At 50.2% G+C, this 13574-nt stretch overlaps 1 protein-coding gene across 4 annotated transcripts in view; it reads left to right on the forward strand.

Moving 5' to 3' along the window:
• Positions 1–13574, forward strand: part of ZNF423 (zinc finger protein 423) — a 370406-nt gene that overhangs the window by 146077 nt on the left and 210755 nt on the right. The window lies entirely within an intron of this gene.

The raw sequence follows: 13574 nt of genomic DNA on the forward strand, positions 1-13574 counted from the left end.
GTGGCAGGGTCTCGCTCTGTTGCCCAGGCTGAAGTACAGTGGTGTGAACATAGCTCACTGCAGCCTCCTGGGCTCAAGTGATTCTCCTGCCTCGGCCTCCCAGGTGTCTGGGACTGCCGGCACGTGGCCCAATTTCTGGCTAATTTTTAAATTATTTATTTATTTTTTCTAGAGCTGAGGTCTCACCATGCGTTGCCCAGGCTGCTCTTGAACTCCTGGGCTCAAACCATCCTCCTGCCTCAGCCTCCCAAAGTGTTGGGATTAGAGGCATGAGCTACTGCATCCGGCCATAAATGTATTCTATTTGTGAAAATTTCAAAGATCACGGATAAGACTTCATGCTGCCCCCACCCCCTTGTTAACTACTGTTATTACCATTTTGGCTTTCTTGATTCCAGACCTTCTCCTACGCCTTTACATAATACCGTATTTCACAGATTCTAAGACACATTTTAACATTTCTGAAATTGAGGTGCATCTTTCAACTAATGGCTTGTCATGGTTTAATTGACAGTGTCTTTTGTTTTTCTTTTTCAGTGGTCTGTAAAATAATGGTGCATTTTACCATCCACGGTGTCTTACATTCAGTGAAATATAGTGTTATGTGTATCCATAGAAACAATGTCGTATTGATTTTTGATTAAAAAATAAATGATACCATATTGGATCTATCATTCTGCAACTTGCTTTTTTTTCCATTTAGTACTAGGCCTCAGAGAGCTTCTCACCTTGGCAGATACATCTCCCTACTCCTTATTAGCTGCTGTGGAGCTTGCGTAGCGTGGTTGCCCCATGCTTTATGCAGCGGGGCCCCTGGTGGTGGGCATTTAGGGTGTTTCCAGTTGTTTGCTATAGTAAACATTCTTGTGCACGTCTCCCTGTAGGAACACTTTTTTTCCATGGTTAATAAGGAGAAGGGGCATCGTTGGGCCCAGCCTATACAACATTCTCTTTCCTACATTCCAACTGTTCTGTTCCATTGCATCCTATTTCATCCCGCCCACTCTACTCATCCCATTCCACCCCCTCATTCCATCCTACCCTGTCCCATCCCACCCCATCTCACCCCGTTCCACAGTCGTCACCCTAGTACCAACTTGGCTTTACCTACTGTGCTTGAGGGGCCCGCAGAGGGGAGTCAGTACCTGCCTACCCAGCAACTTCTGGTGCAGCTGGGAGAGAAACCCTGAAATAAGACTTGGATCCAAGCCCCACGTCCCCAAGTGAAGCCTGGGGATGGGGCACAGGTGTTGTCTGGTGCTGACGGAGACATTGCAACCTCATTTTACACTCATTTGGGTCCTCTCAGGCTGGCAAGCCCCTCGGGAATAAAAGAGAGTGCCTTAGCATTGCCCGGTGTTGTCACCTCTTGACTGGTATGGAGCTTAAATGAGAATCTTCCCCAGGTGTGTTCCTTAAGGCTGGACACCTGTTTGGCTTGTTGTGGAGGTCCCCTCTCTTGTTTTCCCACCATTAAGAGCCACCCGTCATTCCGGTGGCACCTGGCTGCTCTGCACAGAGATGCTGTGCCATCTCACCAGAATGCAGGGGATGGAGAGGATGGAGGGATGGAGCCTCCCTCACCACTTCTGCCGCCTGGTGACTTCTGAGCAGAAAGTGCCAGAGTCTGCCCTGAAGTGGCTTCAGGCAGTGCTTCTCAGGTGTTTAGGTCCTTATGATCACTCAGAATCTTATGAAAATGCAGTTCGTTTGAACAGACCTGGGGTGCCGGAGAGTCTACGGTTCTTACAAACTCCCTGGGGATGCAGATGCTGCTGAACCACACGGGAGTAGCAACGACTTTAGGAAGGATAGGCCAACTATGGAGGCAGGGAGGAGCTGGGAAGTGTGGAAGAAGAGTTTTGGTGAGAGCTGTGGTTTTCTAGGGTCCAAAGCTGGACATGACGAGCAGGTCACTTTTTCAGACTATAGATTATTGTCATTATTATTATTTGTACTTTTGGCTCACTATTCTCCAGCAGCTGTGTGCAAGTCAAGGGAGAGTTTGTTGGTTTATTTTCAGCTGATAAATATGTGCTAGAGTTTCCACCGTGGTGTGGCATGTAGCGGAGGATAATTCTTCATTCCGAGGACTGCTCCTTGCTTGGCAAGATATTCAGCATCCTTGGCATTGCCCACTAGATGCCAGTAGCAACCTCCCTGATTATTGGGGCTGCCTCAGTCCGTTCTGGCTGCTATAACAAAATATCTGAGACAGATTGTATGATTTACACACAACAGAAATTTATTACTCACAGTCCTGAAGGCTGTGAAGTCCAAAATCAAGGTGCCAGGAAATTCCATGTCTGGTGAGGGCCCACTCCTGATAGATGGAGCCTTCTATGTGCCCTCTAGTCCAAAGGCAAAAAGGGACTAATAAACTCCATCAGGACTCTTTTATAAGGGAACTCATCTCACTCATAGGGATGGAACCCTCATGACCTAATCACCTCCCAAAGGCCCCACTTCTTAATACCATCATCTTGGTTAGGTTTCAACATACAAATTTTGGGGGGACGTAAACATTCAGACGATAGCAGTGGCACTTGAAAAATGCTCCTGAAGTGGGGTGCTGCCCCTGGCTGAGAGCCGCTGAACTAAATGCACCCCTTGTTGAGGGCAGGGACCACGGTCTGGTTTCCATACCTGGAGTGGCTGACATCATGCCTGGTGTGCTATAGGAACCTGATAAATGTGTCTTCCATGAAAAAAGGCAGCCTCTTGGGCACTCAGAGGATGTCATTGCGAAGAACCCCTGATTCAGGGAAGAGTCAGATTTGTGTACCACTGCTACACTCGGTAGGGTGGCACCTGCTGAGGACGGCAGCATCCTGACATCAAAGGATGGTTGGGGGAGACAAGAGGCAGGAAATGATGGTGCTTCTGAGGTAAGCTCTGTTTCCTTGGCTTTCCCCCAGGGCTCCGAAGTTCCGTTTTCTTATTAAAAAAATGGTTGCTGAATGTTTGAGTTTTTTACGCGTCTGTCTGTCTTTTCTGGGCCGAGCTGCTGAAGGATAAGGCCTGTCTTGTTCATCCTTATGTCCTCAGGGCCTGGTACATAGTAGGTGTCTTGTAAATGTTTGCTGAAGAACTATTTGAATTCCTTAGGGAAATCGGCTCTTCCCAGGAGCTCAGTGATGGATCCTTCTGTTTCACTGAAGATCGAGTTTGTAATGTGAATCTTTACACCTCCCCATTGATTCATGGAGTTATTAGTTCATTCATTCATTCATGCAACAAATATTTACTGAGCACCTACTAGGTCCCATACCCTGTGGTGAAGCAGGAGGAGGCAGGCATTGTCCTCACTGTGGAGCTGAGGATGTGCTGGGGGGAACAGACATTAGTTCAAGAATCAGACAAGCAGTGGGAAAATGACAGCCTCCATGAGTGCTTCTAGGGGAAGGTACGTCTGTGACCTGTGAAAGGCTGTGCAGGTAGCGTGCGTCGGGTCCCCGTGGCGTGTGGGCAGTGGAGGATGGCAGGGAGGGGTTCCTGAGGTGGTAGAGTTGGAGCTAAGGTCTGCAAGGAAGAGCAGGGCATGTGACTCATGCCTGTAATCCCAGCACTTTGGGAGGCCGAGATGGGCAGATCACTTGAGGTCAGGAGTTCGAGACCAGCCTTGCCAACATGGCGAAACCCCATCTCTACTAAAAATACAAAAATTAGCCGGGTTTGGTGGTGCGCATCTGTAATCCCAGCTACTCGGGAGGCTGAGGCAGGAGAATCACTTGAACTCGGGAAGTGGAGGTTGCAGTGAGCCTGGATCGCACCATTGCACATTAGCCTGGGTGACAGAGCTAGACTCTGTGTTAAAAAAAAAAAAAAAAAAAAAAATCTGCAAATCTGCAAGGAAGTGCTTAGGGCACTAGTTTTTTTTTTTTTTTTTTTTTTTTTTTTTTTTTTTTAAGCATTAGAGGATGCATAAGTAAATAATAGGTAAATTTTAGTAAGACTTCTTTATAGTTATTTTATAATTTAGTGTTTTTTATTTTGAATTATGACTAGGGAAAGTGCTTTCTCTTTTTTTTTTTTTTTTGAGACAGAGTCTCACTCTGTCACCCAGGGTGGAGTGCAATGGCGCGATCTTGGCTCACTGCAACCTCCACCTCCCAGGTTCAAGTGATTACAGGCACCCGCCACCATGCCTGGCTAATTTTTTTGTATTTTTAGTAGAGACGGGATTTCAAGATATTGGCCAGGCTGGTCTTGAACTCTTGACCTCAGGTGATCCACCCACCCAAAGTGCTGGGATTACAGGCTTGAGCCATCGTGCCCGACAAATGCTCTTTTCTGTATATAGGTTCTCCCCACATCTTGACCCTGGGTCTCAGATGAGCAAGAGGTAAGTGGGTGGAGGCTAGCAAGGAGGGTACTGCAGACAGTGGGGAGAGCACGTACAAAGGCCCTGGGGAAGCAGAGGCGATACAGGGTGTCGTGGGGGCCAACAGGGATGGGGGATAGGTACCCAGGGAGTGGTGAAGTGAGGGCATGGCATGGGGCTGGGCCCAGATCACACAGGGCCTCGCAGGCCATGGAAAGGGGTGGGGATTTTATTCCAAGCCCAGTGGGAAGGCATTGGAAGAGGTCAGCTGAAGGGTGACAATATCCAATGTGTGTGTTTAACAGATCCCTCCGGCTGCTGTGGAGAGCCTGGGTGGGTGTGTGGGTTGTCCTGGGGCGTTGTTTATAGGTTTCTCCTTCCTGGCTGGCAGTCATGGGTCCTGGGACCACCCACCATATGAGGCCGAAGGTGCCCTTGTGTTGTCGGTGCCCAGGGCCATTACCTCACTCTGGTCTGGGTTTCTGGACTTTCTCTTCTCTTTCTGGGTCAGGCAGACCTGGCCTTTTGAAGCCAGATGGAGGCAGAAGACCTTCGGGTGATGTTTAGATTTCTAAGTCACTGTAAATCTCACTGAAGTGACCTATTTTTCTTCCATGTTGCTCTTGTATTTTTTATGAATGGATGATAAAAAATGTGGCAGGGTCATTTGTTTTAATTTCCTTCTGACACCTGGATTCTGTGTTTGGTGGCAGCCATCCTGCCAGTGGCTGGAAAGTCTGCCTCCAGGCGGTGGGGTGGCCCTGGGCCCAGTTCGCACCTGGCTCTGTTGTGGATGGAGGGGCAGCATGCCCTGGCCCCCACAAGGCAGTGAGCCCCCTTTAGAGCACAGAACTGGAAGGTCAGTGCTGGTACCCAGGGATGGGACTGGTTCCAGTGTGTCAGTCTGATCGGCCAGGCAGCTGTGGCCATGGCTGACTTGGAGGTGAGAACTTGAAGGCTCTATCCTTTTGGGACTACAGTCCTGCCCATCTTATGGAGGGTCCAATTGTTAAATGGAAACTAGTTCTTCAAGGCAAACTGGCTTCACCTTTGATGGGGAGTGGTGAGGGGTCAGTTCTGAGGGATGACAGCCTCCAATGCCCATGAGACCAAAATTCACCTTTTTTCCTTGGGTGGCCATTTGTGGTCATGTCTGTCCCTATTTTCCAGGCTATCTCACCACTTCCCCACCTCGCCCTTGCCTTTGAAGTGTGTGGTGCCCTTGCCCACGCCATTCTCTCTGTGTTAAACGCCACCTTGCAGTGTGCTTCCCTGTAAAGCCATCCTGTCCTTCCAGTCTTCCCGGAAGCCTTTCCTGACCTCTACACAGATGGAGTCCACACGCCTTCTCTGGGGCTCCCAGAAGCAATGGAGCACTTGGACACTCCCTTGTTTCTCAAAATACATTTTTCTTGTTTTATGCTTGCTATATAAACTTACTGTGGGGCCGGGGGCGGTGGCTCACGTCTATAATCCCAGCATTTTGGGAGGCCAAGGCGGGCGGGTCCCCTGAGGTCAGGAGTTCGAGACCAGACCAGCCAACATGGCGAAAACCCATCTCTACTAAAAAGACAAAAATTAGCCTGGTATGGTGGTGGGTGCCTGTAATCCCAGCTACTCGGGGGGCTGAGACAGGAGAATCGCTTGAACCTGGGAGGTGGAGGTTGCAGTGAGCTGAGATCGTGCCACTGCACTCTAGCCTGGGTGATCAGAGCAAAACTCTGTCTCAAAACCACACACAAAAAATAAAATAAAATAAAATAAACACAGAGAGGTGAAAAGAAGAACATCCAGTTATAACCTAGAGATCCAGAGAGTTATTTTGGCATTCATCCATCCACATTCTTGTTCTGCAATCTGCTTTTTGTTTACCCGTAGGTTGTAAACAGCTTATCATGTTAATATTGTCTGAAAGCGTCCTTTGAATTGGCTTTATAGTGTTCCATTGTGAGGTTGTGCTCAGGTGTGTATTACAGTCCCCTATAGCTAGACAGATGGGATGCCCCATCCCAGGGATCCACCTGCCATGCTGTGACCATGGCAGGCTTTGTGAAGGGCTGGAGCCTTGACTTTGTTGAATGAATGAATTCTCCTGCATTCTCATCTGTCTCCTGATACACCAGATAAGCCTGTATTTAAGGCCTTCTTCTTCTCCCATCCCAAGTACCCTTCTACCTTTTTCCCAGAAAGGAGACCCGATAGCCCACCATGCTATCATTTAACCTTTAAAAGTGCAGGCCAATAGCTCGGGCAACCAAGAAGCTGGAAGGGCTGGGCAGGAGTGGGTGCACAGGTGGCCTCCTGGAGGTGGCAGTGTTGGCACCAGCTTGTAAGTGGCTTCCAGGCCAGGAGGGAGCCCAGGGAGTTCTAGGTGGCCTGGGGCTGCAGATGAGCAGGAGAGCCTCCAGTTGGAAGTGGAGGTCCCTTGGAGCTGGGAACTTTTCACGCCTGGTTCCAAGCTCTGGCAGCCATATTTGAAGGCCCACAGTGCAGCTGAGGTGGTGCTGTGGTGTTTTGGGAGTCTGGTGTGTGTGTACGCTGCACATAGGTCACATGGGAGTGGAATTCTGTCCTCTGTGTGTCATGAGACACAAACCTTCATACTCCCTCCAGATCTGTGGGAGCCTGGGAACAAAGCCTTCATTTATTTAAGCATGCTTGCATGGAGTAAGCAAATGTTCACAGTATCTTCCTCTCTATCAGGCTCTATGCTGGTTTCTGCTCTCATGGACCTCACAGTCTTGGGGGTGAGGGTACGGCTATCCCAGTTTGCTCATGACTCACTGACTAATGGGCTTTCTGATATGTAGCATTTTCAGTTCTAAAATTGGGGAAGTCCTAGACAAATTGGGACAAATTGGTCACTGGGTTACTGTCATCTGAAGAGAAAGGGGTCAGAACACTGTGGGTAGGACTGAGGGACCCAGAAGAGGGAGGTCACCTCTAGATTTCCTGTTACAGGTGTGGCATGCTTGGAGTTTTCGTGGAGTGTAATGGAGTGGAGTTGAGATGCCCTAGAAGGGGGTTATCGTGAAGATTCTTCCCTTCTCCTTTTCAGTTCTTTATGCCCCTGCTCCTGTGTTCCCCCTCTGGCTATGGCATAGCCAAGGGTTTTCCAGAGGGGCCAAGACCGCTCTCTGGAAAGTGGATCCCTGAGACCTGGGCTCAGTCATCCCCTTCTGCCTCCAGGCTCTCTTTGAAGAACAGGGTTTTCCGAAGTCCACTCTGAAGGGGAAACCTGCCCTTCCTCCCTTGCACTGAATGGAGTCTACTGGGGTAGACTTCGGTGGCTTCATTTATGGCCTGGGCGCATCACTCAGCAGTTTCTTCACTCACCTCTTCACTCAGCACAGGGCTCCTGTTCATCTCTTATGTGCCAAGCACTGGGCTGGGCACAAGCTGGTGATGCATTGACTCAGGGTGGGGCATAGAGGAGCTGGGAGATAAACAACCCCTGCCAGCCCAGCGAGTGGGAGCGACCTAGGAGCCAGCCAGCTCCAGAAGCCTTAGCAGCTTCTCACCCGGGGCAGCTGGTGGGAAGGAATCCATTAAGTCAGCAGAGCCGGATCCACCCCTGCTGGGCCTCTCCGGGCTGACTCCAGGGGGCTCCCCTGCTAGGCTTCTCTCTGGAGGCTTTGTCCCTGGAAGTCTGTGAGGGGCCTTGGGAGAGTGGAATCTTGCACCCTTCTCTAGGAAGAGCCATTTGTCCATTGAAATGCAATTTTCTCCTGAAAGGAGGAAAAAGACAGGAAAGGCCACCAGGATGAGGATAGGATTCTGGTCCCAGCTCCAGAGTAAATTTCCAGCCTGCAGGTAAAGTCCTTGAAAAATGTAGGGCTGGGTGGGTGGGCGCCCTGACCCAGGAAACCCCCACCCCATCCCTGACTCTAAATACCATTGTGCCTAAAAATTAAATTAAAGTCAGAAATGATTTTTACTCCTTCATGTGCTTTAAAAAAACTCATTGAAGGAAAACCCCAAGCTGACGTCATGGATAGAGTACAGTTCAAAAATAATAAATTTTTTCAAGAAAGAAATTTCTACAGGAGATTTCTTTGTGTGTTCCAGTGGCCATGACGTGGTTAAGCAGGTTGCCTCCCTCGTCCTGGTGCACCTGTGGGGAGGTCCTAGCAGTAACTGCAGAACCCAGGAGGGAGGAGGGCCCAGCGTTGGAATGCGGGCGTGTGCATGCCTGCATGTGTGTGTTGGTGCATGTGTTCATATCAACACATGTACACATTTATCAAATTACATCTGCTTTTACCTTTAAAATTTTATGAACATGAGCATATGGTGCATTATCCTGCCATGGAGTGTGTGTGTGTGTGTGTGTGCGTGCGTGCGCGCACGCACAGGCAGGTCGGCTTGGCACTCACTCCTCCAGCACACATGGGTCTGTGGCCAAGAAACTCCTTTGGAGATGAGAGCCTGGAAGCGTGTGGGGCTGTGGGTGAGCTGGCCTCCCCAGGGCCCCAGCCTGGCCCTTGGCCCACCAGGCCATGAATACATTTTCATCCATCTCTGGCCTCCATCACCTAGGCAGCTAATTCCTCAGAGCCTCTCAGCCTTATTAAAGTCACAGATCACTTTCTTGAGCTTAACGCTGTCAAGACCAAGCGTGCCCCTTGTTCCGACCCCCTCCTGCCATCCAGCCTCTCCTTGAGGGCTGGGGGTGGAGGTGAGGATCCCGCCAGCCCTCTGCCCCTGCCCTGCCCCCTCCTCAATTTGATCTGTATGACGCCTTGCAGTGATCAGTGAGGTCGCCTCAAGATTCCTTCAGTAAAGCCCTTGGCAGGGATACAAGGGCCGTCACAGCTGTGCTGCACAAACCGGCTTCCAAAGGCGAGGATGGGGCTGGCCCACTCGAAGTGGCTCCTCAGCGGAGGGGTGTGAGGCTCGCTGCTGATTTGGAGAACACTTCTCCCGTCCCCGGCTGCCTTGGCCTCCCCTGTTATGAAATATGGATGGTACCGGTTCCAGCGTTCGGAGACTCGCTGGCAGTGTGAGCGTCTCCAAAGGCCCGCCTTGTGCATGCACCTAAACACTTCACTGAGCAATCTGTCAACATGTCAGCAACACATGTTTTGTAAAAAGCTTCCAGTGGGAGTAATGACTCCCACCAGGACTTCCAAAATGCTTTGAATTCAGCAGATTTCTATTGCGGGCATCCCCTGGGGTGCCTTTTACAATGCCTACATTTCAGAAATTTGAGCCACAGACCCCTGGGGGTTTCCTTTCATAATGCCTCAAAATGTAGGGTTATATTGTTGGAAGTCCCCATGGGGTCTTTATTAATACCTGAATTCTGAGGAACTGGAAATTACACAGGGCACTGCAGGGGCCCAGATCCACACCAGGAAGAAGAGAAAAACTCTGTGGGGAGATTTTTTTTCTTCATGCAAGAGTGAAAGAGAAGAATTTGCTAAAGGACAAAATTGAGTGTGTTTGAGCTTCCTTCATTTAATCTGCCTTCTAGAACGCTACAGTAAAATCTGCAACGGGGAAGGGGGGAAATGACTTTTCTATTTTTAAATCTCACTTTGATATTTTAGGGGCCAGAGTATGTTCTCTTTAAACACCCAGTGTCGAAAGGGGTATTGTTTAAAAATAAATTATTTTTCTTTTTGGTAATTGAAAACACCTCTGCCGTGCCCCTCTCCCGGGTCTCCCCTCTTCCTTAGAGCTGTTAAGCTCCTGTAGCACTCTGCAGTCTCATTATCATTAACCGTTTGGGGTCGGTTTGAGATAGTGGCCCACTTGCTCCCTTCCCCTCCCCTCTCCTCCTCTCACCTTCCCTCTGCACATTAAAGATGAGAAAATCAACCTTGGAGATGGTCCAATCTCCCGTGCGAACTGGTTTCAAATCCTCATCGCTGGTTGGGGCCGTCAGCATAGGAAATATCAAGGCTGCCTGCTACTTTTTTGCAAGCATTTTGCTGCTGAAGTCTTGAAAAGACAGAGGGGTGCCTTCCTGTCCCCCACCCTGCACACGCATGTGCGCATGCACGCACACGTGCACACACCGGCTTCCACACGTGACCCATCTCAGCCTCCACCACCTGCACACTCACCTTTGGTTCTGTTTTTCTAAAAGTTACAAGACTGAAACATGTGAAGCCTTAGGGTTAATTTAAGCTGCATTTTTCCTTCTAAATCTGGCACTCACTAGCTTGCTGAAAAGAGGCCTCTCTATTGCTATTACAATCTCATTGACTGGGACAAGAAAATAACACTGAGAAAGCTAACTTACAGCAGCCAAGGCCAAGAAATTCTAAGTTGCTGATAAGACCCTCCTCCCTTCTCCTCCCTTCTCCTCCCTCCTCCACCCTCCTCCCTCTTCCCTCCTCCCTCCTCCTTTCTCCTGCCTCCTCCCTCCTTTCTGCCAGAGTGACTGGATCACACAGGGGACTCAGGAACTCACATTTCCCCCTTTGGTGAGACTCCCAGACGGTGTTCAACCATCTGTGGTCCCGTGGGCCCAGCAGAGGCGGCCCAAGGAGGGGGGTTTGCCCATCAGGAGCTGGTTGGGTCAGATGCTCACAGAGATCCTCTGCACCCACCCCGAGCAGGCTGATTAATTAAGCAATTGCATCATTGATTCAAGGTTTGTGATTTGGTGCCAGGGCGCTGGCGGCTGCGTTCCTGAGCATTGCTTCCTCTCCCTCGGCTGTGAGTTGCAGGATCCCTTTCCTTTCTCCAGCCGGATTTTCCTCCCCAGTGCCAATCCTGGATGTTCCATCAGGAAAGGAACGGCCCCCTGTATTCCATCTGCCCCTCTGCCCCAGTCAGGAAGCCCTGTGCCTCCTGGGGTGTCATGATGGGTGGGACTGTGGACCCTGAGCAGACCTCAGGAGGGGCCTTTTCTGCTCCCAGAAGGCCCTTTGGGCTTCAGCAGGGGCTTGGAGACAGAGAGGGCAGGGAGCCCTGTGGTGCTGATTTGACATTTTTAGCTGAAGACCTTTGTTCCGACCAATTTCCAAGTAACTTGGGGTTGGAGTGCATTCTGTTTTTTTTCTTTTTCTTTTTCTTTTTGCTTCTTCTTCTTCTTCTTCTTTTTTTTTTTTTTTTTAAATCCTGGGCCTTTTTCCTTTTTCTTTCAAAGTGATGAAATAGAATCTGACCCTGGGAATCCCATTCTTGCTGTCTCTTTCCCCAAGCCACCCTCTTCCGCCTGACCAGGGAGGCCTGGATCTTCCGGCAGCCTCGGGGTCTCAGAGGGTCTTTGGCCTTGAATCCCTGTTTCTAGCCCAGCCCCTGGCCCCTGTCTTCTGAGGGCTGCAGACTCCCCAGGGAGGCTGATATCCTGGCCCGGGGCCCTGGCCCGTGAGCTGCTGTGGGGTGGGGTCCACTATTTTCCTCTTGGAGACTTTGGCCCTCGCTTGGCCTCAGGGTCAATGGGTGGAAGAGCCATAAGATAAAAATGTAGCCCACTTCCCAAGAACACAGACTTTTCCTAAGGAGGCCTGAACCAGGCAGCAGAGCCCCTTCAATTTTCATCCAGTGTGCGTGGCGTGGTAAGAGCACTCAAAAATAAACAAATCAAAACCGAAAACATCAAAACAACTAAAAGCCGGACAATAGAAATTCCTTTTCCTTGTGAGCCTCAAAGTAAACAATGAAGATACCGCCTTTGGGAAAGAGGACATGACAAACTTAGATTCTTTTGAAAACCCATCCTATTTGCCAAATCAGATGGCAAACCTCCTTCCAGCATCAAAATCCATGTGGTTCCAGGGAAGAACGGGGGCAGGTGGAGGGGGGGTGTGGGAGGAGCCTTTGAGCCCCCAAACAGATGTCCAGGGAGGCGAGGCCAGAAAGCCTCCGCGGAGCAGTGATTTATTTTATTTTTTAGATCTAGATGTTTTGGCCGCATTTATTTATTTATTTCCAAAGGGCTATTTTTGGCGTCTGCCTGGGCTCCTTTGTAGCAAAGCCCCCTTTTCTAGAATTTCCTTTCCTTTATTAGAGTTACAGCTCAGCTTTGTGCGGCCCCCGGGGGAGCCGGCCAGCCGCTGGCAATTTCTCTCAGACACCCAATTACCCCCTGACGTCAGTGCCGCCTCGCCCAGCTCCCCTGGGTGCTTCCATTTTTCCCTTTGTAACACTAATAGCTGACTAGCTAAGTGCCTGTCGGCTCCTTGGCAGAGGAGTTGATTGTGTTTTCGGCTGGATACTAAATCCAAAAACTATGTAAAAATGTCAATAGGTGAGTGCACATTGATTTTGGTTAGTCACAGTGATATTTGAGCCCCTTTGGGGACTCTGTCTGGGGAAGTATTTTACAAGAAAGATAATATAACAGAAAATTACTGGAGCTCCGCGGGTCTCTGGTGGGTTTCTTAGGGGCCTGCTAAATTGCTGTAGAATCAACAAATGCTTTATTAATCTAAATTTGTGGTTTTGTTCTTTCTTCCCTTCAGAAGGTTGGAGTTTTAATGATGCAGGCGGCTCCGGCGGCCGGGCTGGGCGGTGCGGCCGGCACCTTGGCTGACAGGCTGGGGTACCCTGACTGGTAATGAACTCTCAGAGGGTCCGGGAGCAGGGCGGCTGTGTTCCCAGCTGGCTTCCTGGGGAATGTGGAGCAGGCGCCGGGCCCACCGCTTGCCAGGCCGAGGTCTGTGCGAGCAGATAAAGTGAGGGGCTGAGGGCCTGGAACAGCTGTGGCGGGCCAGGCTGACTGGGAGAGGCTGATAAGAGCCCAGAAGGAGCCCAGGCGGGCGGCATGGCAGCGCCAGAAATCTGACGGGGTATCACGACTGGCAAAGAAAGTTAAACACGGCCGGATCCGGGGGATGGTTGGCGGACCTGCGGAGAAAGATAATGGTAATTGATGGAATCAAAGTCGCAGCACAGCCTTGTGTTTTCTTGGCAATTAATTCCCCCACCCCTCCCCAATTTCTAACCCCCTGGCATTCTTAGAGCCCAGGATGCCCCGTGAGCAGGCTGCACACTCAGATAATCAGCACATGCCCTCCTTGCTTTGGGGGGTGGGAGCAAAGGAGACGCAGCCAAGAAAAGACACAATTAGAGACCTGGTTTAAAAAAAATGTTACAAACAAACAAGTCAGAAAAAGAAAACCCCACTGAAAAGTTAAGGACGTGTCACTCTGGGAGCTCATCTGATCTTGCTCTGGAAGGGAAGGAAGAAAATCGATGTCTTTGTAAGAGTGCCGCGTTCTGTGTCTCCTGGCTGGGTAGGACAATGTGGAGTCGGGCCGGTCCCTGCACACACACACGCACTCCCAGATGC

The sequence above is a fragment of the Rhinopithecus roxellana genome, chromosome 20 (assembly GCF_007565055.1).
Source record: "Rhinopithecus roxellana isolate Shanxi Qingling chromosome 20, ASM756505v1, whole genome shotgun sequence".
Taxonomy (NCBI): Eukaryota; Metazoa; Chordata; class Mammalia; order Primates; family Cercopithecidae; genus Rhinopithecus; species Rhinopithecus roxellana.